Source organism: Rhinopithecus bieti, unplaced genomic scaffold (assembly GCF_001698545.2).
Source record: "Rhinopithecus bieti isolate Rb0 unplaced genomic scaffold, ASM169854v2 scaffold_42039, whole genome shotgun sequence".
NCBI classification, from domain to species: Eukaryota; Metazoa; Chordata; class Mammalia; order Primates; family Cercopithecidae; genus Rhinopithecus; species Rhinopithecus bieti.
The window spans coordinates 660,302-687,401 of NW_016818642.1; the positions used below are offsets into that span (position 1 = coordinate 660,302).

A 27,100-nucleotide genomic window follows, 5' to 3' on the forward strand; every position below is an offset into this window, starting at 1 on the left:
CCCCCCCACACACACACATACACACATTTTTTGTGTTCCCAAACTTACAGGTCACAGAAGTCATACAATTTGCTCCTTGCATCACACTTTCCTACTTCTTCTACATCTACGTCATTCCCTTAAATCACTCTATTCTTATAGTCCAAGATACTGTGACAATTTTTTTTTTTTACCACTTCTCTTAATGATAGGGCCTTCTTAGTTCAAAACTATGACATGTATAATATGATGCATACAATTTCTACATGATAGAAGAGAGCAATGTTATCTATGATAACCTAATTAAATAACAAATATCTATACTGTCTCTCACTTCACAGGGCTTTTATCTTACCCTAGATGTAATTTTTCACTTTCCTTTAGAAATGTAGATATAAAGATCATGGAATAGCAGAAAGAATACAAGACATAAAGTAGATACTGGAGTTTAATTCCTGGATCCACTCTTTATCTGTTCCATAATGTGACTGAAGTCACTCATCTTCTCTGAACCTCATCTGTAAAATGAGGAAATTGTACTTAAACACTAGTGTAAGACTACAAAAAGAGTCGTTGTTAAAGAAATTATGTATTTGAAAAAAGCTAGCACATGGGCTGATACATAGAAAATGCTCAAGTACTTAACAAATGTTACTTGAATCTGATTACAGAGAGTGAACTCAACCAAAAGTTGAAATATTTCTCAATAGGCTGCTTTCTTTATATTTCTAATTGGGTCTAGAACAAAACATTTGAAGAGCTTATTTTCAGAATTTTCCAAAAACATTTTTGAGTAGCTGGGATTTAGAACTAAAACAAGATTAAAATACTGCCTGTTTACACCTCACTTGCTGTGCATATTACTGGCCATATATGAAATAAATGTTTCCCATACTGCACTAGAAAAATTTGACATACTGAAAATATGCAAAAGATGCCTAAAATCTTTTTTTCTCTAATGGTGGAGAAATTGAGGAAGCCTTGAAAATTCCATTATGATTACCATATGATATTGGCATTTCACATGACTCAACCTAACACATGAGTATACTATGCATAGGTTTTGAAATATGCATTTATGATTACACATACTATCAAATTAATTGCGACATTGAAACCACACTAGTGTCATCACTTTCCACAAAAGCAGATGAATGGAGGCTGCCTTTGACATGGCCCTTGCTGTCCACTTTTCATTGCTTTCCCCTCTGGTGCCATGCTCCTCCATCTTCCGGCATGCGGCCGCCTCTTTCTCAGACGTGGGGTTCTGAATCAGCAGTCTTCCTTTGCTTCACATCTCTACTCATTCCTACTGGAACATTGCAGACGAGTCTGGTGATCCTTTCTACCATCATCTTTTTATGACTTCTTGATTTTCTCAACTCCAATGTCTCTAAACTTCGGACTCCATTATCAAACAGAATTGCTTTATGCCAGGGTCTGAAAGTAGAAAATGTCCCTCTCTGATCCCAACTTTCCATTGCTTTATTCTATTCTGTCCTCCCAATTGATCTGTCCTTTGCTCCATTTTTATACAATAGTTCCTCCAAGTCAGTACCTCAGACACTAAAATTAGACCATGTCTTTTAGCTTTTCATGAGACCCTATGAAAATTGAACCATTAATAGGCCATATCAACACGGTCTCACCAACTTTCAAGAATCTTCCACTCTCTTGATCTTCTATTATTCTCATGATCAAACCTGGGACACTTCCATCATCTGCTTTTTCACATCCTACTTTCAGGCAGCTGAGACTACTTGCTGAATCCATGTTGATATGGCCTAATAGACTCCTTTTAAAGTATTTTATTTTACTTTTTTCTTTTAGATGGATTCTGTCTCTGTTGCCCAGACTGGAGTGCAGTGGTGCAATCTCAACTCACTGCAGCCTTCACTTCCTGGGTTCAAGCAATTCTCCTGCCTCAGCCTCCTGAGTAGCTGGGATTACAGGCATGCGCCACCATGCCTGGCTAATTTTTTGTATTTTTAGTAGAGGCTGGGTATCACCATGTTTGCCAGTCTGGTCTCGAGCTCCTGACCTCAAGTGATCCACCTGCCTCTGCCTCCCAAACTGCTAAGATTGCAGGTGTGATGCACCGTGCTGCCTGGCCTAACAAAAAAAAAAAAAAAAAAAAAAAAAAAAAAAATTTAAATAAAAATAACTTAAAAATTCTCTTGTATTAAAAAATTTTTTTGAAGGAACAGCATTAAGTTCCACACCTAATGATTAAACATTATATTAACTTATCAGTTATTGCTAGCATTTTTCTCAATTATTTTTCCTAATTAATATGATATTTTCCTTTCGTAGGTTCGTTCATTTGATCTTTATTCCTTTCTTCTTTATCCTTTCTTTCTATCATTGTGTGAAATAACATACAAAATTAAATTTACCATTTTAACCACTTTTAATTGTATTCACAGATGCAAATGAACATTAAAGTACATTCACATTTGTTATACCATCATCACCAGCAATCCAGCTCACAGAACGTTTTAATCTCCCCAAACTCAAACTTCACACCCATTAGACAGTAACTCCCCAATCTCCTCCCGCAGGCCACTGGTGGAAAAACCAACCATTTTGGCTTTCTGTCTTTGTGAAATCATGACTGTGTATAGGTAGCTTCGTTGTAAAGTGATCATGCAATATTCATCCTTTTTGTCTGACTATTACCACGCTGCATGTCTTCAAGCTCCATTCATGTTGATTTGGCATGTATCAAATTTCCTTCCTTTTTAAGATTGCCATTAATAGCTCCATTGCATGTATATACCATGGTTTTGCTTACCCATTTATTCCATGTTTTATGTTAATAAACACCACCTTGAATACTTAAAAAAGGATGCATAGGAATCATGTATTTTTCTGAAAATGACTGATGCTTTAATTTTGATTCTTGTTTTTGAAGAATACTGAATACCAGTTTCAAAATCTGTGTCCTCAGAATGTGTATACATTGTTTCATCTTTAATTTACTCACCGCCCCTTTCTACCTAGGCACGTCTCTGTTTTCTCAGAAGCATGGTTGCCGTTTTGTTTGTGAAGTTTTAAAAAGAAAAATATAAAGATACAAAATCTCACTCCTAATAGTCTTCTAAGCTGAGTCAATTTTATTTTAAAACATAAGAGTCCTTCAGCCTAGACAAATGTTCTTCTATTTCCTTTCCCCTCTTATCTTCTGTCCACATTTTCTGGGGCCATTTATTAGAAAGACATTGGATCTCATCAATGGTCTTTCACGGTTCCCTCAGGAATTCTACTCTTTGCCAAAGTTAGCTTTATATTGCCAGTAACTTTTACTTTTCATGATCCAATTCATTATGTATTGAATTTTTTTGATTTTCATTCTCAATTTTTTTTTTTTTTTACTTATTGAATGTGAGCATCCTCATCTTTCCAAGTATATTAGATTTTTAGAGTGCTATTTCCCCCTTTCTCTTCATTTTCTCTATATTTTTGTTTTATTATATATTATATAGCTACATTGTATCTTTTTTGTTCTATCGTATTTTTTGACTATGCTGTTGTCCATGTTTAGGATGTTTTCTTAAAAAGCCTGGCAATTCAGTGTGGGCGTGGTGGCTCACTGCCTATAATCCCAGCACTTTGGGAGGCCGGAGGCAGGCAGATCACAAGGTCAGGGAGTTTTGAGAACAGCCTGACCAAACATGGTGAAACCCCTGTCTCTACTAAAAATTACAAAAAAATTTGCCGAGTGCGGTGGCACGTGCCTGTAATCCCAGGCTCTCGGGAGGCTAGGAGGCAGGGAATTGCTTGAACTCAGAAGGCGGAGGTTGCAGTTAGGCTGCAGATCACCACCAACTGTACTCCAGCCCAGGAACAGAGCAAGACCCTGTCTCAAAAAAAAAAAAAAAAAAAAAAAAAAAAAAAAAAAAAAAGCCTGGCAATTCTTTATTCCTGTTCATATTTAAAACTGAAGCACCGACAATCTTAGCAAGTGTCTGGTCGATTTCTCTGAAGGATGCTATGGTAATGAGCAGACTTCAGGAGACTTCTGCAGTTTCCAATATCTTGACATCTTTTTCCTTGGACCTTTGATTTCTCCAGCGAGAAATTCTCTAATATTCTGCCTGGGCATATGAATCAAAGGGCAACAAGGGTAATGAAGGAAGGAGAGAGATGGGCAATCAGCCCGGATGCCAGCATTCCAGAAACTGAAGGGGAGAAGCAGGGAGGCTGGTGGTGTGTCGTTCTTCACATGCTCCTTTGTTTTTCTGCCTAGTGGCTCACCCTTGTCCGCAGCTGTGGTTAGGGTTCCCCAGGTCAGAGGTTAACTAACTTTTGTCTGGTTAGGGAAGTAAAGAGCCCCACTCCCACAAACAGAAGCAGATAGGGGTTCTAACCGCTCCTTATACAACTTTTAACCAACCCTGTTTCCAGCCCGACTCCAGCCTTCAGAAATTCCTGACAACCCTACTTTCTAGGGACTTCCAGGCTTCCGGGGGCACAAACTGGCTTTCTTCTCATTCACTTTACATTTTTCAGGCCTCAGCTTCTGTGTTCTCTACTCCATTCAGGCAGTACCCACGGACTCATCTGCCTACCATCCTCAAAACTTTGCTGACATCCCTCTTCTGCCATCATCCCCTCTGTTGCTCCCTTTGTCACTGCAGTTTTTATTTTGTATTCAATTATAGTCATTTTGAAAGACTTTCAGGAGGAAGCAATGATAAATGCTTGTGTTCATTCCTCCTAGTTTAACTGGAACCATTGATACAACTTTTTCCTTTTTTTCCAGAATTTCCTTTTGGTCAACAAATATTTAATGTTAATGCCAAGAAAACAAATGATCTCTTTTCATGTATTTCTTCTTGCCTATCTCAAATCTTTAATTTTATTCATTTCATTAGATTTATCTTCCTATAGAGGCATAGGATTGTGGAACTGGAAGGAACATTAAAATAACAAAATTTATTCCCTCCTTAAATAGATGTCATCCCTACCAACCTAACTCCATAAAGTTACCTCTATTTAAAATAAATATCAAAAGATATATGTCTCTATACAAGTCACTCTGAACTCTTTCTTTTTCCGCAGATCCACATCCAGAATCTGTCCAGTCTTATTCTTTTAAATTCATAAATGTCCTTTGACTGCTGATGTCCCCACCTCTGTCTGTCATTCCTTCCCTCTCTTTCATCTGGAAAACTACTCTTCATATTTTAAAACCCAGTTTAGAAAGTCACCTCTTCTATAATATCTTCCCTGTTCACTCCTTTCTTTGCCTTCCTGGCATTTTCCCAGTTTTTATACATATTATCACATATTACTGCAAATATTTGTTTGATGTCATCTCTCTTTTCCATTCATCCCCTGGTTTCCTCCCAGGCAAGAGTAACATCACCCCTCCCTGTGGCCAAGCCACACATTAGACTTGAGAACGCACTCAGTGAAAATGTCCACTTCCTGTGGCCAAGCCATGCATCAGACTTGAGGATGTACTCAATGAAAATGTGCTGTGTGAATGAAAAAGAACATCCATGACATGACAGGTTTTTAAAATGTGATATTTGTTAGCAAGAGAATAAAATAATAACAGCGAGAGATCATCCCAAAGAATGACTCTCAAGTAACCCACACAGCTCTTCATATAGTTCTAGATGAATATATACCTGTATTTATACCTGCATCTGTATCTATATAGATTTTATTCAAATAATATATTTTACACATGTTTATTACAGCATTAGTGCAAATCCTGATAACTTGAACTTTTAATTACATGAACTTGTTACTAAGTCTAATTTCAGAAGACAGGTTTATGTATAAAAAGAAAAAGGAAGCTAGGATTCAGGAAAAAGTTATAGATGATGGTATAGTTTTTGGTGTAATTAGATGTTAGCTATTATTACCCGTCCCTTTAAAATCTATATAGCATTAGCTTGAACTCCCATATCATGTTTCGTGGTAACTATGTTCTCCCTAGGATTTCTCTACATTTTCTGGGGTTGGGGAGTAAGGGTACATTTCCATAGTCACCCATAGCTTTGATTTTATGCTTCAACTAAATTATTTTACTCTGTGGAGCAAAATTTTATTGACAGTGTATGGATCACTCAGGTGGGTATATTACTCTGTAGTAGTCAGAGTTCTCAGAGAAACAGAACCAACAGGATGTACATATATAATTTCGTGTGTGTGTGTGTGTGTGTGTGTGTGCCAATTGGGTGAGCCAGTTCCTTAAAATAAATCTCTCTAAGGAATTTATTTTAAGAAATTGGCTCACACAACTGTGGAGGCTGGCGAGTCCAAAATCCATAAGGTAGGCCAGCAAGCTGACCGATTTCGTTCTTTCTTGGGGGAGGTCAGTCTTTTCTCTCTTAAGGCCTTCAACTGATTGGATGAGGACAGTCCACATTATAAAGGACAATCTGCTTTACTCAAAGTCTACTGTTGTTAACCTCATCTAAAAAATACCTTTACTGCAATATCCAAACTAGTATTTGGCCAAATACCTGGGTACTATGGCCTAGCCAAGTTGACACATAAAACTAACCATCACACACTTCAACACATGGCTGTGTATATTCCTTTTACTAAATCAAGCTTGGTGTATAAAATGTTGGAATCCATATTCTTAACAAGCACCCCAAAAAGGCCTTATTCCAAATAAAGGAGGAACACCACTCTTATAGTTGCCTGAGTAAAACTGCTCCAGCCCCATTCCAGACATATTAAATCAGAATTTCTGGATAGGATCTGAGCTTGCTTCCTCAAGCTTATAAAGCACTCTAGCTGATACTAATGTATCAGGATTGAGAATTATCGATTCACTGTTAAACTCCCAATTCAGATCTACCTTTACAATCTCAGTTCTTTCAAGGTACACAGATTACTCCTTTAGCAGTAAAAGTTTGGACAAGATACACTTTCCTTAGATGGAAGTTATGCTTTTAAATTACATTTCCCCTCCTTATGATGTGTTTCTTCTTATCATGTACAATTTTTAAATAGCCATTCTAGGACTTGCTTCTCTAGCTGCAGGTAATTCTATAAAACTTCTCCCACCATTTTACCAATTCCCTGCTCCTTTCACTGACGAGTGGCAGAGGTTGCACTCCTGATGATTCATGAGGTTTTCCCCACATCACTAAAAGCCCAGCATCAAGTGAGGTCTGATCTGGGCCCATCTGATCTCCTTAGCAGCTGAGATTGGAGAGCAGGGACATTAATCACACACCTAATCCACAACTGCATGGGTTTGTTCTCATGGAAGATAAAGTTCTCCTTAGGGAGCTAGAGATTGACAGTTACTAAGGCCAGATGCTAACAAAGGAATTCTGTGGGTCTTTTATTTGTTTTTTAGAACTCCACTGGATCAAGCACTTTAGTAACCTCACAATCTTCACACACTTAAGTTGAAACAAAGGAACTGCCACCATTTTCAAATATGAACTGAACTTTTTAGGATAAGTTGTTTGTTGATGATGCTGTTTTGATTTTGGTGCAATTATTTTTTTCCCTTGAAATACACAAGAGTGTTTGAAACTGAAGATTGAAGTAATTTTCCAGGATGATAAACAGTTTTCTAAACGGTAAGAGCCATTAGAGCTATCACAAAAAAGTCAGCCTACAAACTGCTATTGTTTCTCAACCTTTCTCCTCCTCAAGCCCATCACACAAATCAGGAGGCAGGATGCAAAGCCAGGAAAGGGTTCCACTTGCCAGCATTGCTTTACACTGCTCAATGGGCTTTTCAGAAAGGAACTTGGATATTTCAGCTGAAGACACTGAGGTCCAGAGAGGTAAATTGTCAACCTTCCCAATTTCACTTAGTCAATTATAGACTCAGGATCTGATTCAAGAATCCTAATTCCCTGTGTGTTATTACTTTCATTTCATTGCCTAAGGATTAATTGCTCCAAAATTTTTCTCTCTCCATGCTGAGCCTCTCTACTGAGCTGCAGACATAAATTTCCAATTGTTTGATCAACGTCTCTGCTGGGCTATGCTCTGGACACTTCATTCCCAACATGTCCAAAAACAAATTTAGGATCTTTTCCTTCAGTTGTCACTTTCTCTCCCTCCTGAGTTTGCTATCCTATCTAATCACAGTATGAACTAATTCTTAAAATCTACAGCCCTGTGAATCCTCCCTGAATCCTCTTTCCACTTCCTAATTTATCAATTTGACCTCTTGAAACATATCTGGAATCCCTTCTATTACTATACTTCTCCTTCTTCCCATTCCCCATTTCTCACCTTGAATACAGCCATTACACCTTAACAGGTCTCTTTGGTTGCAGCCAATTTCTTCTCTAAGCCTCCCTCTACTTCAATGGCCAAGAATTAATTTGGGAATCTGGCTCACACGGGAAAGATTCTGCCCTTTGGGCTAGACCCACATTTTGATTCTTTTAATCATAATGGCATGATAATGTCAGGATATCAAGAAATAGAAACCAGTTAACAGATTTACCCATACCCTTTTATCTCCAACTAAATGCAATGCCTACATTATAATTAGATATATTACAAATTACTTTTTTGCCTTTTGCCTGAATGTGAAAATCTTTGTGTCTGTGTTGTCCTAGACACTTGCAGGCTTGGACACAGCATATATCAAATATCAACTAACAGTTTTATGTTCAGAACTAGTCACTGGAGTTAAGTCTCATTGGTCCTTTAGCAAGGTGCAAAATCACAGAAGAGAATTTTCAGATGTTATTATTCTCCTTTGGACAAAAATACAAATATCTCACATAAGAAAAAAAAAACAGCTTGGCAGATCCCAAGAAAAAAATAGTCAAAATGGAATAATATCCTCTACTATCATAAGAAGAAAGATTGTTATAATATGGGGTGACTTATGACTCAAACTCCTCTGTCAGGGTTTCACCAGAATTCTCCATAATGTATTATTTCTATAAGCAAAGTCTTAATCCATAGCATGAAACCTTCACAATCATGGCTGCAGCAATAATTTGGTCTTATTTTTTACTATTGTCCTACCAATATTTATTCACCCATTTCACACCAGTCTACTAATTTATGGCATAAATACACATTTATTATATGATTCATTTCTTTGTTCAGGCTGTTCTCTTTGCTTAAGTGCCCTTCCAATCACAATGTATAGAAATTCTGCTTTTTTTTTCTTCCTTTTTTTTTTTTTTTTTTTTTTTTTGAGACAGGGTGTCACTGCATTGCCCCAGCTGGAGTGCAGTGGGACGATCACAGCTCACTGCAGCCTCAACCACCCGGACTCAAGTAATACACCTGCCTCAGCCTTCCAAGTAGCTGGAACTACAGGCACATGCCACCACACTCGGTTAGTTTTTGTATTTTTTGTAGAGGTGGAGTTTCACCATGTTGCCTAGGCTAGTATTGAACTCCTGGACTCAAGCAATCCACTGGCCTTGACCTCTCAGAGTGCTGAGATTACAGGCGTGAGTCACTACGCCCAATCCTGCTCTTTAAAGTCCACCTCCTCTGTCATCTTTTATTCTCCATAATATCCATTTCCCACCAAAATAAATTTTAAAAAATAAATGTTTCCTCTGTTTTACAGTCAGTGTCCCTTTGTTTCTATCAGTAGCTTAACACTTAGCTCTTTGCACTGAACTTGTGTGCAGTAGACTAGAGGTTCCTAGAAGACAAAACTGCAGCTTCTTTGTCTTTGGGTACATGGTACCTGGTACACAGAAGCCAGTCAGTAAATGTTTGTGAAACTGAACTGCAAAATCATCTTCTGTTTTTCAGGTTCCATATCTGGGTAATATTAGTGACCCCAGATTTGGAAGGCTGCTGTAATCTACAAATATTGAACATTGTCTCTGGAAGGCCTACAGTATGTAAGGACTAAATGAGATAAAGAAAGGAGAAAGGCTTTGTGAACAGTAGGCAAACAAACTAACAAAATCAAGGTATAATTATTATCAGAATTACCCTAAACCTATAATCGATGATTTTTAAAGATAAAGTAAGCAGTAGAATGCACAAAGACCCAACATTCTCTGCTGCTGCACAGATACAGCCTGGAGAACGACAGCCATCCTGTTGAACATTTAAAGGACGAATCTTCTTCCTTCAATGAATGCCTGAAAAGGGGGTGAGAAAGAAAGGTAGGGAAGAAAGGGTAAATGCAGTTTTCAAAAAATAAAGCTTGTTGAGAAGAAATGGATGTGAGAAAAGAGCTAGAAAAGAAAAAAATGAGAAAGAAGGAAACAACCAAGAAAGATGGATGAAGAAAGAAAGAAGTAAGAAGAAAAAGGAAGGAAACTAATATATCCATGGGGTGTTTGCATGGCATTAGATGGACAACATGCTTCTTTACATAGGTGCAGAAATGAGAAAGGTTGATGGAGACAGAAAAGCCAAGGCAGGTATTATTGGGTCGAGAATCCTTTGGGTTCATTTAGGCAGTTCATTTCCTAAGGTGCAGCTCCTAGACAGGCATTTCCAGTGACGCCAACTCTCCCTTATGAGATATCATAAAACCTACTTAAAGAGAGGAAACCTAAAGTGCAATAGGAAAGATTTATTAGTAATGTTGTAAATAAAATATGTTTCCTTTTGCTTGAATGATCTCAGCAGATCTGTCTCTTGCTCTGTCGTCAGGACGGAGTTTCTGAAGGGCATCTCTGGAGAGCACTTTTAGAATGGGATCAGCTGTACAACGGTCCCTAGGCACCATTAACTTAGACACAGCCCCAATTTGGATTGGGAAAAAGCTCAATCTTTTAAAAATATGGTCTTTTTGATAAGACCCAAGAGGGGTAAATATATACATATATACATATATATTTTAAACCAAATAGCATACTTTCTCTGTCCAAGAAGTCAGCATTTTTCATGTGTCCTCCATGAGACAGGGGCTCCCCCTTTACAAGCTGTGAACTTTTGTCCTGTTCGTTCACACAGCAGGATCATTTCTGTCCATGCACACCTGGACCAGGCCTGCCTGAGAATTGCTCAGCTAATGACCCTGTACTGACCAGATTTGCTTTGTGTGGAATCAACTTTCACAGACGAACTTTTTTTCTCTCTAAGATGACTTCCCTCCACTTCAGATTCTTGTCCTTAACATATTTTGCACAGAAATAAGGTATTTTAGAGTTGGGAATATGGGAGAGAAAAGGGAGATCAATGGACCAAAGTTCTCCAGATGTAAATAAGCATAGTAAATTCATGCGCTAAAACTGCTTTCTCACTCTTGACTGTGTACTGGCCCCGAGAAACACATGTGTTTCAGAAAGGAAAGTAACAATACCTGATATTTATTAAGCATCTATTTCATGCCAAGCACTGAGATAAATGCTTTCCCTGTGTCTTCAATTTTATCCTCATAACACACTGCGTGTTCTTATCATCCCCTTTTTACAGATCCCCCAATTCACCCTTAATGAGGTTAAGGAACTCACCCAAGGTTACAGAGTTAATCCCAAGTGGCAGGTCCAGTACTACTGTGGTCTCAATGTTTGTGTTCCCCCCAAATTACTATGTTGAAACTTAATCACCAAGGTGATAGTATTAGGAGGTGGGGCCTTTGGGAGGTAATTAGGTCATAGTAGCAAAGGCTTCATGAATGGCACTAGTGTTCTAATAAAAGAGGCCCCAGAGAACTTCCTTTCCCCTTCTACCATATGAGGACATAGCAAGAAGACCCCATCTATGAACCAGAAATGGGACCCTGACCAGACATTAAATCTGCCAGCACCTTCATCTTGAACTTCCAGCCTCCAGAACTATGAGAAATAAATGCCTGTTACTGGAAAGCTACCCAGTTTATGGTATTTCGTTGTGGCAACCCTAACAGGTGAAGTACTAAATTGAGATGTTCTTAATGACTACACTTAGCTGCCCAAAGAGCAACTATCAGAAACAAAAATTATTTTTAAATGTATTAGATTCTCCTTTCCTATTCTTGAGAGACAACACTTCTCCAACATCCCGGGATATGCCATGGCAAGCCCTACCTGTATACTTCTGTGTTTTTAAGGCATTCTTACAGGTTCATTTTATTCTCCCAACAAATATATGGAATAGTTAGAGAAGGTTGTGAACTTATTGGTAGATAAAATAACTGAATTTTATTTGGGGACTATCTCAGCCAAATGCCATAAGCTTTACTAGCACTACAGAGTGCACTGACACATAGTAGGTATTCAATAAACATTCGAGGAATTAATGAAGAGAACCAAGGAACGTGATACCAGCCAGGACTTCCTTGGATATCTTCCTGAATTCACTGAAGAACCATTGAAGGATTAAATGTGGAGAAGGATGTGAAGGAGGCAACGCAAGGCAAGGAGACTTAGAAGAAGTCTGCTGCAGTTATCCAGGCGGGAATGGGGCTTCCTCAAGTCAGATTTGATTGTGGAAATGGAGATAATTAAACCGGCTTGTGAGACAGTAAATGACAGGACTTGGTTAACTACGAATGGTCAGAGGGAGGAAACACTCATAAATATTAATGTCTGGGATTTTAGAAAAAGAGTATGAGTGAATGGCCTCTTCTCCATATGCTTTATGTATTTTACCTATTCCCCATTATGATAATCATCTTACAGAACTTAAATTGCTCTTTTACAAGCCCATCTCCTTTATTAGATCCTCATCTCCTTGAAGGTGAGAAGCATGTGTAACTCATTGCTATATCCCCTAATGCTTAATGTTTGCTGTAAAATGAGTAAGAATGAAGAAATAATTCAGATGTGATTTGCCCTCAGGCCAGGTGGACATCAATTCCTTTCTTTGCTTTTTGACCCTCAGGCCACCTTTCCTATACCAACTTAGACTTTTGCATGAATGAGATCCCTTCAGGTTAGATTCTGCTTGAAGGGAATTTCTGTTATTGCCACAAAAATGAGCACAGGTCTAGCGGCCCAAGGCCAAAATAAAATCAGCCTATGGAAAAATAGTAACCTTAACTTGAATTACAATACATGAACTGGTGCTGTACTGCCCCAGGTCCCTGAGGCTTGGTGCCTTCAGATGCATCATTGCTAAGCCATAAATGAATAAGGCAAGGTCTGAGAGAGAGAGAGAGCTGTAGATAGGTAAGAGTGATAAGGGTCTAATAATTTTTTTTTATCTGAACTTTCTGCAAAGCAAAATGAGCCCACCTCCTTTCATTGTCCTGAGCTGAATGTGTGTGTGTGTGTGTGCGTGCATGTGCATATGCATGCATGAGCACATATCGCCCTAAAGATACTAGCAAATTTGGTTGCCATATTTTCCCATTACCTAATTTTCTATTTACACACATACCCAAACATGGTCATATCTCTTTAAATGGAAAACAATGTGAATTTTCTTTGAAGATTTAAAGCTTGAAATTGTCATACTCAGGGTATATATTTTGCACAACCATTATTTTTCACAAGGTAGCAAACCACAGCTCAACAGAGCCAAAAAATTGCTTTTGTTATATGGGGACTTCAATTTCTAATAACAGTGCAATGGGAAATAATCATTTTCCCCTGCCCATTGAATGTATATACTGAGCAAGGCAAGGTACCAACCAGTGCCTGCAGCTACTTATTCAGGACCAGGCCCAGCCAGACAGCAGACAGAAGGCTGTAGAGGAGATACAAATAGCCTAATAACTATTTTTGTTCTTACTACCCTCTCTTACTCCTCACCTTTTACTTTTACTCCTTTTCACTGAAAACTAACATTTATTCACTTGTCTCCTGTATCAATGCTATTAAGAAAAATAGCCCACCTTGCTTTATTGGGATTGCCTTTGTTTTTGGCAAAAGTGCCTCACTCATAAAGGGGAAGCAATCTCTAGACTAGAAAGCCTGCAAGCTTATACCAACTGCCCACTCCTAAGCATGCTGATTTGGGTGCATGAGGAGACATTTTTAGTTTTAAAAAAGGGAGAAAGAAATCACTAAGTGTAACATATTCAGCATCAGCTAAAACATCATTGAGTAGGCCCACAGTCACTCAATATTATTTAATATTACCGGCTAATGTTCAGATAGAGACTTTGGGTCACATAGGTATAGAACTAAATTCAACTCTCACATTCACTAGGTCTGTGATCTCAGGAAGGTAATATAACCTCCTAGAGCATCAATGTTATTATTTGTGAAACTGGGTAATAATAGCTATCTTCTGTGTTTGTGGTGTATCTGACACAATATTTGGCTTATATTAGGTGTACCATCATTGGCAGTTAACATTAATGTTATTATTATATTAAATCAGGATCCTCCATTCACATAAAAGGATCTATATCCTCAGATATTGGCCCATTTATCTCCCATCAGCAAGGATACATTGTTCATTAAGACATCTTATTTTAGCTTGGGCCACCTAGGGCACTCTAAGCTCTCTTTTTGCATACATGGAATTGACAAGAATACTCAGTGTCCCTGTCCATAGACTCCAGGGATTCTAGCCTTCTTAGGAAACTCTAAGGTGATTTCCTTTGTGCAAAGCTCAGCTACCTCTAAGTGGCAAAAGCTCACTCAGCAACAGGATCACAGAGTGAAGTTTCTTCTCATTCTCTGCTGAAACCTGCTATGTATTAACTTACTCGTGTCATCTAAAATCTGCTTCTTCATCTTGTATCTCCATGTGGTGCATAGAGCTTGGTACATGGTAGGTACCCAGTAAATGATGAATTGATTGAATATCTTTTCCTTTTTTTTTTTTTTTTTCAGCTTCTAGAAACATCCACATCATGATTAAATATCTTTTTCAAGTTCTAAAGAACCACTATCCTAAATTAAGACTTTGGGGAATCATTCAGAAAGGAAACGTGTGAGAATTGGGTAGGTACTCCAACAGTGTCTACTACATTATTCTATCCAGAGTCTTTGCAAAACTCACCTTGTTCCTTATTGTTCTGAATTTAGGGTAATGTTGGCCATTCTGATCACTTGGCAATAACCAGGCTTTTTTTTTTTTTTTTTTTTTTTTTTTTTTTTTTTTNAGTTAGGTTTGCATTTCCTTCATGACGAGTGATGTTGAGCACATTGTGGTATATCTGTCGGTCATTTGTGGGTCTTCTTTGTAGAAATGTTTAAATACTTTGCGCATTTTTAACCAGGCTTTTTTTTTTTTTTTTTTTTTTTTTTTTTTTTTTTTTTTGAGACGGCGTCTCACACTGTCGCCCAGACTGGAGTGCAGTGGCGCGATATCGGCTCACTGCAGCCTCCACCTCCCGGGTTCAAGCTATTCTCCTGCCTCAGCCTCCCGAGTAGCTGCGACTACTGGCACGCATGCCACGACCGGCTAATTTCTGTATTTTTACTAGAGATGGGGTTTCACCATGTTGGCCAGGATGATCTTGATCTCTTGACTTGGTGATCCGCCCGCCTCAGCCTCCCAAAGTGCTGGGATTACAGGCGTGAGCCACCGCGCCGGGATCCAGCCAGGTTTTTAAGCTTCATGTGCTGGAGGTTATTTCCATCCTGAGGCTATACTGGCAATTTGTTTAAGCTGCCACCTGGTGGCGCTTGATTTATGGCCTCAAGATCTGGAAAGCCTAGGTCCCCACAGGCAAGATAACAATACAAAAAATAGAGCACGTTTGGAACACACTTTTGAATTAACCTGGGCTATTTCTCCAAAAATTAAAATAGTAGAAATTTCAAAATTGAATTTCTATTATATTGTATTAAGTTGGAAATTATATATTAAGCACTTATTTGAGGTATACTCATGATAAATGGTACCAAAGGGACTTAAAGTTGTAAAATCGTCTGAACCAAAATTTTAAAGTTTTTTAGTCAGTTCCTTTCTTGTGAATTTGAAAAATACAGTATATTTGCCTTGCATATTTCTCTAAGTAATTGTGAGGATTAGATGAAATAATGATGCGAAAGTCTTTGTAATCTGTGAAGTGAAACACAAATGTTAGTCATTAGTGTTATTTCTCCAGTCAGAGAGGCCTTCTAGAGACACATTTCATTAGCTAAAACGTCAACATTTCTGCGTTGATCACTATGTTCTAAAAGAGTACACATGAAAAGATATGCAACTTCCATAATATTGGGCAAGAAATGTTAAAAAATGAACACTCGCATATTCTGAGCCTCCACGGCCAGGAAAGAGGAGGTTGTCTAATGACATTTATCTGTAAGAAGTCAGAAGTATCAGAGATTCATATTTCCTCCCAAAGTAGAAAAGCAGTTTTCAATTGGGACTTTAATTAGAAAGTGATCCTTTTCTCCCAAGGGAGTTTGAATTACCCCCATCCTTTGCCCTAGCATGTTGGAGAAGGATGTGTGCACACCCAGGGAGAACACCCAGACTAAGAAGGCAACAACATGGAGCATTATGTAGTTATTCCTGGTCCAAAAAGAGAGGCAGAGCTTCTGTTCTCCACTGCACTGAGTCCCTAGGTCCCAGACTTGACCTACCACCCAGCCAGAAACAACAACAAAAAAGCAGAACAAAATATTGAAAACAATGGCTTTCACACATCATACAACCTACAACCTAGGACCGTGACCCTTGAGACAAAGAAACAAAGGCAGCCCTGTGAATAACTTGGCTTTCTGCCTGGAAGCACGTGGATCAGGGAAGGATACTCCAAGCACAGTACAACCATCTTGCTGAGTTGAGGAGGGAGATCAGAGGTGGTGATGAATGAGAGGGCTCAAATTTGAGGATCAGAGTACTGGAGAGGAGGGAGGTACACAGAAGAAGAACTTCAGAAACCTGTGAAAGAGCCCCCTGGCAACTGTGCCAAATACTAAGCTGTATATGTGTACACAAGTCAGTCAAAGAACTACTTCTACCAGGAGCTGCAGCTGAACAATTCCAGAAGTTCACATAAGGTGTAAGGTAGGGGTGTGTGTGTGTGTGTGTGTGTGTGTCTGTGCGTCTATGTGTGTCTGTGTGTGTGTGCATGAGAGAGAGAAAGAGAGATACACAAACAGAGAAGACGGAGGCAGACAAGGATCAAGCATCCTGAAGTTCATTAATGTGTGACAATAATGGAATCAAGAAAAGTATCAATGGAATCTAATTTCAAAGATTAGACCAAAATATAGACTATTCTCTTGATAAGATGTCTGCATTAAGCAAGAATCCATGGTAATTAATACATAGTACTACAAAGTGTGGGGTCAGTGATTCTCAACAAATCTTTGGGTGGCTTTGTAAAGTCCTAAGTATAAAATCACTGGGTTATTGTTATAAATATAGATTTTATGTAACTATTCTGGCAGGAATCAGAATTATGTTCCTGGAATAAGGAAAACCAAATGAGCACAGAGCTGATTTTTATCTTGTGAGCATCCCTTCTTTTTCATCAGTTACTAATATAAGCATGCTCCCATTGTGTGCCCTGGTGCTTCTCCAAAACCAACCTGAATCTTCAACCAACATGGCTCTTCCTCATGACCTGAAGGATTAGGACATGACCTTCAGGATTTCAGACACCTGTCTTTATTATTTACTGTCCATGCCATGGTTGTGGTATATACTCTTAGTATAACTCCTAGTAAGCAGTAACCTCACCAGATCATTCCTGACAATATTGGTTTTTTTTTTTTTTTTTTTTTTTCTGGAATCCTATACATCAAAGATATACAATAGATTATAAAAATTTTCTAAGTCAATATCATACTGTAGAGAGATAACAATTCTGAAAAGCCCAAGATCACAAACCAGCTTATGCCAGAGATGGCCTTTCTGCTTAAAGACCGTATTTAAAAGAGAGAGCCAGACCCCTATTTAGAGTTTCCTATTTGGTCAAAATGTTCCTTGTGGAAGGGATTAATAACAGGGAAATAGAAAACCTGGTCAGTATGGTTAGCCTGCTCCTCACAAGCTCACAACATATCCCAGAGGAGTGGGTACTCAGTCTCCTTTGTTAGTTATCAGAATCACACATGCCTTAAAATTCCTTCCTTCATTAAACATTTGCTGAGTATTACAGCAAGTGGATCAGTCATGATTGCGAGGTGTTGAAAAACAAGAAAGTGCGTGTATTTCATTTGCTTTCTTTAGTAACTTCAACATTACCTATATGCCATGTAGCCTTAAAATAGCCATCGGCAGGAAGTCAGAAAAGCTATCAATGAAGATAAAGAATGCCACTAAACTGCAATTGTCATGAAAACAAGAACCTAGTCTGATTTTACACAACTGTACCCTCAACAGAGTATAATTTCTGGCATATGGTAGGTGCTCAAGAAATTTAAATTCTTATCTACCTCCTCACTTTCTCCATCCTCATTCAGACAAGCAGGTCTTTGTCATTCTTCTGTCCATTCATTATTGACTATCTCCCATAACCCTGGCACTTGATATGTGTCAGTTAAGGTTGAATCAGGGAAACCAAACCACTAAAAGATTCTCATTCTCTCTGTCTCGTGTGTCTGTGTGTGTGTGTGTGTGTGTGCATGCATGTGGTGTGTTTTCTTATAAAAAGATTTCTTACAGACATTGGACTTATGTGGCTGTGGTTGCTGGTTAAGTGGTCCCAGTAAATTTGTTGTCTTCAGGACTGATGCTAAAAATTGAAGTCCACAGGCTAGACAGTGGGGAAAATAAGATGGATGTTAAATAAGAGAGAGCACGGATAAGTCAGAAGGCAAAAGCACACAGTGGAGCTCACAAGAATGAACTGGAACCTTCCAGTTGCTGTTGCCCCGATCTTGATCTCATCGTTAGCAATGGGCAAAACTGGGACGGAATGACAAAGTTCCCTTTCCACTCCAGTATTACAGAAAAAAAAAAAAATCTACGGCCGGGCACGATGGCTCAACCTGTAATCCTAGCACTTTGGGAAACCTAGGTAGGTAGATCACCTGAGGTCAGGAGTTTAAGACCAGCCTGGCCAATGTGGCGAAACCCTGTCTCTACCAAAAATATAAAAATTAGCCAGATAATGTTGGCACACACCTGTATCCCAGCTACTTAGGAGGCTGAGGCAGGAGAATTCCTTAAACTCGGGGGGGTGGGGGTTGCAGTGAACCAAGATTGTACCATTGCAATCCAGTTTGGGCAACAAGAGTAAAACTCCATCTCAAAAAAAAAAAAAATCAAAATAGATGCTAATATAGGAAGCAGAGTGAATGGACCAACACACTGTTTCAGGACATAGCAAAACACAAGAGTAGACGTTAGGAAAGAGTTAATCACTGCTAGAGCACGGTTGTAGCTAAAAACCTAGTGAGAAAGACACTGGAGGCACTTCTAGTAAGACAAAGAAGCCCTTAAACAGGTCTGTAAGAAGGCCTGCCTTTGAAAAATGAGCATCAAATCTTCTAGAGGAATCAAGATAGGCAGAGCCACCACACAATTGCAAGAAACACAATTCATACAGAATGTAACGTAAACATGCCACCAGAATTGCGCAACACAATGGTTCTGAAGTTAGCAGGCCATTTGCTAGACCGTTTAGCTACACATGCTACAGAGAATAGTACAACTTCAAACAAGTTGGGACAATTGAATAAGTAGATAAATACTCAAGAGGGACTACTCCGATTTGCATGGATATTTACATGTTAATCAGTCCTCCCCAGCCAAAAGTACACACACAAAACACACATATCCCCCACATAAGCTTACGCCATGCAGAAAAAGTTGAGAACTAGAATGTGAATTTGTTTACGCTCTGTGGTTATTGGTGCTGCTAATACTGTCATACATGTGTTTGGCAGGCTGTGTAGAAGTGAAATTCTTGACGGCAATTAAAGTCTTTCAGTAAGTCTCATCTTATTTTGAAAGGTGAGTTTCTTAATGGAATGTTACCACACTACATAGCTGCAGTTATTAGGAACTGTCCATCTCACACGCTGAGTAAGAACAGGAAGGAAATGTGTGCTGTAATAGGAAGAACGGTTCCATTTATGGAAATGATGAATAGCTTCCAAAAGGCGGGGTCATTTATAACAATAGGTGTCAGAAGGTTTGGTGCACGAACAATAGACTGAGCCTGATAATATCCGGAGGGAAAGGCCGCCGTTGTGACAGGTGGGCAGGCAGTCCCAGGGACACTGCATTATTAAACATTTCTCATATCAGGCAAGCAGCCCATTTATAGTGCTGAGCTCTGGAAGGATCCCGCCTCCACTTCACTGTAGCTAAGCTGGAAGTGCAAAGCAGGAGGGGCAGGAGTGGACTTTTTTTTCCCATCAACACATACCTTGTATGTAGGGAATGAATAACCCATTCCACTCAAAAAATGGATAATCTATTCCAGTCACCTCTGATGCACTCCCATATAAAAGAACCTATTCCACTTGAAAACCTAAAATGCTTTTAAGAATTTGACTCATCATTCTCATTTGGAAACTTCCTGAGCTATGTCTTCTTCTTGACCCTGTTAGGCCCAGGAAAGCTAAGAAATTGGTCTGAGCACTCAGAGTGTAACATTATTCAGGTGGGCCAAGAAAGGAAACCAAGTCTCTGTCTCTAATAACGAGTCTATGAACTTACCTCCTCATCCTTGCAACTTGTGTATCCTCAGTCCAGTACTGTAATGCTCCTGGGAATGTCCTTTATTTTACATAAGGAACAAAATACCAGCTGTTCAAAAGGGACTGGAATAATCTGTTCTCTCTCACAACAGATGAACAACTCCTCCAATCTGAGAATCATTTAAATTTTGTCCTATTATAACTTATAATGATTAAAGGGAAGAATGCTCATTAAATCCACTGGATATAAAATACCTCCAATATTATTGTTCTTTCCAAAGTTGGCCTGCATTTGAAAATGTAAATGACATGGAGACAATGCAGCATAAGCACTCTACAGAACCTAAGGTCAAGTGTACAGGAGAGTGGAGATGTGTTAAACATTTGCTTATAAAGCTTTCAGGCATCAGGAATGGGCCTATTATAATACCTCCAAGCTCCTAACTCATTCCACCATAGAATCATTGACCATTAGAACTGATAACCACAGGGGAGGTCATTCAGTGCAATCTCCTTTCATGTATGTAGTAACTAATAATTTAGGTCAAGGAACTTTTCCAATGATGCTCAGAGACACAGGAATCCCAGGCTAGGGCCGTCTCAATTTACTTTGCTGTGTCCTTCTAAGTTAAAAACTATGAGAAGCTGGAGGTCTTTAAGATAAGAATAATCCATCGTTTTCCTTAGGAGGGTTCAGAAATTAAGAAATGGCCTTGAGGCAGATCACTGGACTCACTTTTCTACCCTAAGCTCATTCTTCCCACCACATCCCTGCCCAGATCCTATAATATAATTTGCAGATGTTTAAAATTCTTTTCAAATGAGCTCTGCTTCAAGGGCCTAAAGAGTATGCTGGTGATTCAAAGCTACATTATCTCTTTTCTTCATTAAGAGAGATGCTTACATAACCACTGGCTCTTCGTTTAAGAGACCAGGTGGCAATGGCTTAATCATCACAGCCATATCAAAATATAAATTTGTGAATCTAGCTGTATGACAACTATCTTTCACACCAGACTCCAGGCTTCTTCTTTGTCTCCTGGGCCTATTCTGCTTCCCATTCCTAACTGCCCAACTGCAGTTGCTAAATATTTTAGTAGTAGCCTAACCCACAGTAAGGTTTTTGGAAGATTCAAATACCCCTGCAGCAAAAGCATGGACATTTTTATTTTTCAGCTGTGTCATTGAGATTTAATTGACTGACAATAAACTGAACATATTTATAATATTTGGTAAGTTTGTACATATCTAGGAACCTGTGAAAGCATCAGCACAGTTAAGATAGTTTTCTTAGTCTGCTTGTACTGCTATCACAAAATACCATGGACGGGGTGGTTTAAACAACACACTTATTTCTGACAGTTCCGGAGTCTGGGCAGTCCCAGTTCAAGGTGCCAGCAGATTTTGTTCTTGGTGAGGGATCTCCTGCTGGCTTGCAGATAGCTGCTATCTCACTGTGTTCACATGACCTCTTTGTGTGTGAGAAGAGAGAGAAATCTGTATTCTTTTTCTTACATGGGCACTAATTCCATCATGAGGATGCTATCTTGATGACCTGATTTAAATCTAATCACTTCCCGAAGGTCCCACCTCCAAACACCATCACCCTGAGAGTTAGGGCTTCAACATATCAGTTTTGAGGGGACACAAATATTCAGGCCATAAAAACAGTGAATATATCCCATTCTTTCAAAAGCTTCCTATATTTTCTAGAGTTTTCGTTTGTTTGTTTTTTGAGGTAGAGTCTCACTCTGTGACTGAGGTTGGAGTGCAGTGGTACAATCTCGGCTCACTGCAACCTCTGCCTCCTGGATTCAAGTGATTCTCCTGCCTCAGCCACCCAAGTAGCTGGGACTACAAGTGCATGCCACCACACCTGGCTAATTTCTTTGTATTTTTAGTAGAGATGGGGTTTTGCCATGTTGGCCAGGCTGCTCTTCAGCTCCTAACCTCAGGTGATCCACCTGCCTTGGTCTTCCAAAGTGCTGGGATTATAGGTGTGAGCCACTGCACCCAGCCTAGAGCTTTATAGAAATGAAAACATACAATATGTATTTTTGGTCTAATTTCTTTCACTTGGTACAGTTACTCAGATTCCCTCATGTTGTTGCATTTATCACCAGTATCAATAGTTCATTCCTTTGTTTTATCTGAGTAGTATCCCATTGTATACAGACACCACAAATTGCATATATGTTAATTGGTGATGAATATTTGGGTTGTTTCCAGTTTGGGGCTACTAGAAATAAAGCTGATGCAAGCATTCATATGTCAATTATTGTATGGATACACATGCTTGTTTCTGTTGGGTAACTATCTAGGAATGGGATAGCAGGATCATACAGTAGTTGTATATTTAACTTTTCAAAAGACTGTCAATCTGTTCCAAGGTGGTTGCACTATTTTATAATACTACCAGCAATGTTTCTCCACATCTTTGCCGACACTTTTTAATGGATTGTGTTTTGGTGTTACAAATAAGAAATCTTTGCCTGACCCACAGTCACAAAGATTTCCTAGTATGTTTTATTCTAGAAGTTTACATTTATGTTTATGTTTACACTTAGGAAAATGTCCATTTGGGTTAATTCTGCATATGGTGTGAATAAATGGATCAAGATTCTTCTCCCCTCCCGCATTTTTTGTTTTTGCATGTGGCTATCCAGTTATTCCAGCACAATTTGTTGAAATGTTTACTCTATCTTGATAGAATTGCTTTTGTACCTTTGTCAAAGATAAGATGTCCGTATATATAACGTTCTATTTCTGGACTCACCATTCTGTGCCATTGACTTGTCTATTCTTATACTAGTACAATTATTATTTTTATTATTGTAGCTTTGTAATAAGTCTTTGTAATAAATCATAGTATTTAGTCCTCCAACTTTGTTTTCCATTTCTAAAGTTGCTTTGGCTGTTCTAGGTCTTCACTTTTCCCTTTGAATTTTAGAATCAAGTTGTCAATTTCTCAAAAAAAAAAAAAAGTGACGAGATTTTTATTGTGATTGGATTGACTCTTTGGATGAATTTGAAGAAATTGACCTATTAACAATCTTGAATTGTCTTATATAAACACAATATATATCACCATTTATTTAGATCTTTTAAAATTTCCCTTTTTTTTAGTTTTTCACTGTACAAATCTTGCACATCTGTTGTCATAATTATCTCTATGTATTGAATAGAATGCTACTGCAAATGGGATTATAATTTTAATTTCTAATTGTTGATTGCTAATACAATATATTTTTATGTGTTGACCTTGTATTCTGCAATTTTGCCAAACTTACTTATGGATTATAATTGTTTTCTATAGATCATTGTGTTTTCTATATATCTCATTATATTATTTGAAAATATAGTTTTCTTCTTTGCAAATATGGATGCCTCTTATTTATTTTTCTTGCTTTATTATAGTGGCTAGAAAATCTAGTGCAATGTTGAATAGACATGGTAAGAAGTGACAATTTTATTTCATTCCTGATATTATAAGGAAAGTGTTCAGTCTCAAAATTGTTAGCTGTAGGGTTTTTATAGATCACTGAATTAGTTTGCTGGTGTTCCTATAACAAAATGCCACAGATTGCATGGCTTAAACCACAGAAATTTATTTTCTCACAGTTCTAGAAGCTAGAAATACAAGATAAAGGTTTAAACAGGGTTGGCTTCTTCTGAGGTCTCTCTTTTTGGTTTGCAGATAGCCTCCTTTTCCCTATGCCTTTGTTCTTTGCAGGTATATGCCCAAATTTTCTCTTCTTATAAGGACACCAGTCATGTTAGATTAGAACCGACACTAATGTTCTTCTTTTAACTTAATTCCCTCACCAAAGAGCCTATCTCCAAATACAGTCACATTCTGAACAATTCGGAGTTAGGACTTCAAAATATGAATTTTGAGAGGATACAACTCAACCCCTAACAATGTCCATTATCAAGTTGAGGAAATTCCTGTTTCTAGTTTGCTGAGAATTTATCTTGGGAATGGATGCTGGATTTTGTTAAATCTTGTTTTTGCATCTATTGAGGTAATCATACTTTCTTTTAGTTTTTTTAAATATAAAACACATTGAATAATTTTTAAGTGTTAAATATATCTTATATCGTGGAATAAATTCCTGCTGATCATAGTATATTACTCTTTTTATGTATTTCTGGATTTCATTCACTAACATTTTTTAGAATTTTTGTGTCTGTGTTCATGAGGCTGGACTCTTTCTTTCTTTCTTTCTTTTAGGTACTGCCTTTGTCAGGTTTTGATACATGGGTAATGCTGGCCTCAGAAAAGGAGTTGAGAAGTATTGAACAACCTGGATAAGTTTGTAAAAAGTTGGGATCACTTCTTCCTTAAATGCGTTGAGAAATCACTGGTAAAACTGTCTATTCCTGTATTTGTGAGATGATTAGCTATGAATATAATTACCTTAATAAATATAGGGGATCATCCAGGTTATCTTTTTCTCTTGAATGGGCTTCCAAAGTTTGTGTCTTTCAAGGAATTTGACCATTTCAGGTAATTGTCAAATTTATTCACACAAAGTAATTTATAATATTTCCATATTACTGTATATAGAATCTGTAATGATGTCAACCCTCGAAATTTTATTTTTCCAGTAACTGCTACTAAATTCACTCAAACAAACTTCCTTATCCCTTTGGTGAGCAGGTATCTTAAATGGGCTGACCTGTAAATTTGATCTATAAACTTTCTGATCTGTATGTTTTTAGTAACTTTCAGTTACCAAATCAAACCAGTCCAGTAAGTATTTCACTCTCAATATGAGATTATGTAAAATGACCAAATCTATGACATATTGGCGTTTCTGAGAGAAAAGAAGAGAAAGTAAGCAACTTGGAAAACATACTTGAGGACGTAATTCAGGAAAATTTCCCCAATCTCGCCACAGAGATCAATACGCAAATACAAGAAATCTAGAGGTGAACTTCTGCAAGATACTACACAAGATGACCAACCCCAAAGCACATAGTCATCAGACTATCCAAGGTCAACACGAAAGAAAAAAATCTTAACGTCAGCTAGAGAAAAGGGTCATATTGCCAAAAATAAAAATTCATTAGACTAATAGTGGATTTCTCAGTGGAAACCTTACAAGCCAGAAGAGATTGGGGGCCCATTTTTAGCATTCCTAAGGGAAATAAACGCCAGCCAAGAATTTCATACCTTCCCAAAATAAGCTGCACGAACAAAGGAGAAATATAGTCTTTCCCAGAGATGCAATTGCTAAGGGAATTCATCACCACCAGATCAGCCCTACAAGTGATGCTGAAGGGAGTTCTTAATATGGAAACAAGAACAATGCTACCACAAAAGTACATGCAAGCACACAGCCCACAAACACTATAAAGCAACTGCACAAACTACAAAGCAATAGGCAACAACTCTATGACAGGAACAAAACTTCACGTATCAATATCAGCCTTGAATGTAAATGGCCAAAATGCTCCACTTTAAAGATATAGAGTGGCAAATTAGATAAAAAAGAAATAAGATCCATCCTTCTGCTGTCTTCAAGAGACTCATCTCACATGCAATGATATCTGTAGGCTCAGAGTAAAGAAATGGCAAAAGATCTACCATGTAAATGGAAAACAAAAAAGAGCAGAGATCACTATTCCTGTATCAGATAATATAGACTTTAAACCATCAAGTTTAAACCAACAGTACTTTAAATCAACAGTAAAAAAAAAAAAATACATAAATAAAGGACAAAGAAGGGCATTAAATAATGATAAAGGGTTTTATTCAACAAGAAGATTTAAACATACCCACCCAACGTTGGAGGACCCAGATTTATAAAACAATTACTCTCAGACCTAAGAAAATGCTTATCTGGCCACATGATAATAGAGGGGGACTTCAAGGCCCCACGGACAGCATTTAAACATGTCATTGAGACAGAAAACTAACAAAAATACTGGACTTAAACTTGGCACCTGACCAATTGGACCAAGTAGACACTTACAGAACATTACATCCAACAACCACAGAATATACATTCTTCTAATCTGCACCTGGAACATGCCTCAAGATTGACCACACAATCAGTCATAAAGCAAGTCTCAATAAATTCTAAAACATCAAAATCATAACAACCATACTCTTGGACTACATTGGAATAAAAATAAAAATCAATACCACAAGGAATTCTCCAAACCACATAAATACATGGAAGCTAAACAACTTGCTCCTAAATAACTTCTGTGTAGATAATGAAATTAAAGCAGAAATCAAAAAATTATTTGAAACAAATAAAAATAGAGACAAAACATACCAAAACCTGTGGGATATGGCAAAAGCAGTATTAAGAGGAAAGTTTATAGTGCTCAACACCTACGTCGAGAAGATAGAAAAATCTCAAAATAACAACCTAATCTCACACCTAAGGTAACTAGAAAACAAGTTAAAACTAAACTCAAAGTGAGCAGAAGAAAAGAAATACCTAAAATCAGAGCAGAACTAAATGAAATTGAGACTCCAAAAACCATACAAAGGATCAACAAGACAAAAAATTGGTTCTTTGAAAGGATAAGCAAAATTAATAGACCAGAAAAAAAGAGAAAAGAGTCAAATAAGCATAATCAGAAATGACAAAGGTGGCATTACAACCCATCCCACAGAAATTCAAAAGATCCCTCAGACACTACTATGAAAATCTTCATCCACAAAAAGTAGAAAATCTAGAGGAAATGGATGAATTCCTGGAAACACACAACCTCCCGAGACTGAACCAAGATGA

The 27,100-nt window shown here is 38.0% G+C and overlaps 2 long non-coding RNA genes across 3 annotated transcripts in view; one reads left to right on the plus strand and one right to left on the minus strand.

The window, feature by feature from the left end:
* Nucleotides 1–11,456, minus strand: part of LOC108518733 (uncharacterized) — a 96,742-nt gene extending 85,286 nt beyond the window's left edge. For both annotated transcript variants that reach the window (XR_001882463.1, XR_001882462.1), the window contains exon 1: nucleotides 11,370–11,456. This is a non-coding gene — a long non-coding RNA (uncharacterized LOC108518733). The remainder of the gene's footprint in view (nucleotides 1–11,369) is intronic.
* Nucleotides 11,457–11,570: 114 nt separating this feature from the next.
* Nucleotides 11,571–24,761, plus strand: LOC108518734 (uncharacterized). The gene is made up of 3 exons (XR_001882464.1): nucleotides 11,571–11,764; nucleotides 14,625–14,735; nucleotides 24,580–24,761. It is a non-coding gene; the product is annotated as an uncharacterized LOC108518734 (long non-coding RNA).
* Nucleotides 24,762–27,100: the final 2,339 nt, after the last annotated feature.